Source organism: Otolemur garnettii, unplaced genomic scaffold (genome assembly GCF_000181295.1).
Source record: "Otolemur garnettii isolate 467f Iridium unplaced genomic scaffold, OtoGar3 scaffold00047, whole genome shotgun sequence".
Taxonomy (NCBI): domain Eukaryota; kingdom Metazoa; phylum Chordata; class Mammalia; order Primates; family Galagidae; genus Otolemur; species Otolemur garnettii.
This window is the reverse complement of record NW_003852442.1, coordinates 8,196,875-8,198,487: the sequence shown is the minus strand read 5'-3', so window position 1 is coordinate 8,198,487 and position 1,613 is coordinate 8,196,875.

Below are 1,613 nucleotides of genomic sequence, written 5' to 3'. Positions count from 1 at the left end.
CACTCCAGCCCATGTAAAAAAAAAAAAAAAAAAGAAAGTCTCTTAGAACTGATAAACACATCCGGGAAAATTGCAGGATACAAACATCACTATAAGAAAAGGAGTGGTGTTTCTACACATGAACGACAGACTAGATGAAAAAGAAATCAAGAAGGCGATTCCATTTACAATACCTCCAAAAAAGTATCTAGGAATAAATTTAACCAAGGAAGTAAAAGACCTCTACAAGGAAAACTGCAAAACACTGATGAAAAAATGTTGAAGAGAAACACAAAAATGGAAACAATGGTTTATGGTTTGGAAAAAATGGATGCGGATGCTATTAAAATGACCACACTACCCAAAGTGATCTACAGATTTAATGCAATTGCTATCAAAATGCCAATGATATTCATAGAAATAGAAAAACAATCCTAAAATTCATATGGAACCACACAAGACCCAGAATAACCAAAGCAATCCTGAGCAAAAAGAACAAAACTGGAGGCATGACGCCTCACTTCAAAATATACCGCAAAGAGCCAGGTGTGGTGGCCCACACCTATAATCCTAACACTTTGAGAGGCTGAGGTGCATGCTTGCTTGAGGTCATGAGTTTGAGACCAACCTGAGCAAGAGCGAGACCCCGTCTCTAAAAAAATAAAATAGTGGGGGATTGTGGTAAATGCCTGTAGTCCCAGCTACTCTAGAGGCTGAAGCAAGATCTCTTTAGCACAAGAGTTTGAGGTTGCTGTGAGCTATGACACCATAGCACTCAACCAAGGGCAACAAAGTGAGATTGTCTCAAAAGAAAAAAGAAAAGCCCCTCACAGTTGCTCACACCTATAATCCCAGCACTCTTGGAGGCCAAAGTAGGAGATCACTTGAGCTCACTAGTTTGAGATCAGCATAAGCAAGAGCAAGACCCCATCTCTAAAAATAGCTGGCCATTGTGGCTGGCACCTGTAGTCCCAGCTACTCAGGGAGGCTGAGGCAAGAGGATCACTTGAGCCCAGGAGTTAGAGGTTGCTGTGAGCTCTCACGCCATAATATTCTACTGAGGGCAACTAAGTGAGACTCTGTAAAATACTGCAAAGCTATAGTAACCAAGACAGCATGGTACTGATATAAAAACAGACAGATAGACCAATGGAACTGAATAGAGAATGCTGGCTTGGTGCCTGTAGCACAGTGGTTAGGCGTTGGCCACATACACTAAGGCTGGCGGGTTGGAACCCAGCCCAGGCCGCTAACACAACAGTGACAACTGCAACAAAAAAATAGCTGGGCGTTATGGACAGTGCCTGTATTCCCAGCTACTTGGGAGGCTGAGGCAAGAGAATCGCTTAAACCCAAGAGTTTGAGGTGGCTGTCGGCTATGACGCCACAGCACTCTACTGAGAGCAACAGCTTAAGACTCTCAAAAAAATACAGAACCGGCTCAGCGCCTGTGGCTCAAGCGGCTAAGGTGCCAGCCATATACACTAAGGTGGTGGGTTCAAATCCAACCCGAGCCCGCCAAAACAACAATGACGGCTGCAACCAAAAAATAGCTGGGCATTGTGGCGGGCACCTGTGGTCCCAGCTACTTGAGAGGCAGAGGCAGGAGACTCGCTTGAGCCCAGGAGTTGGAG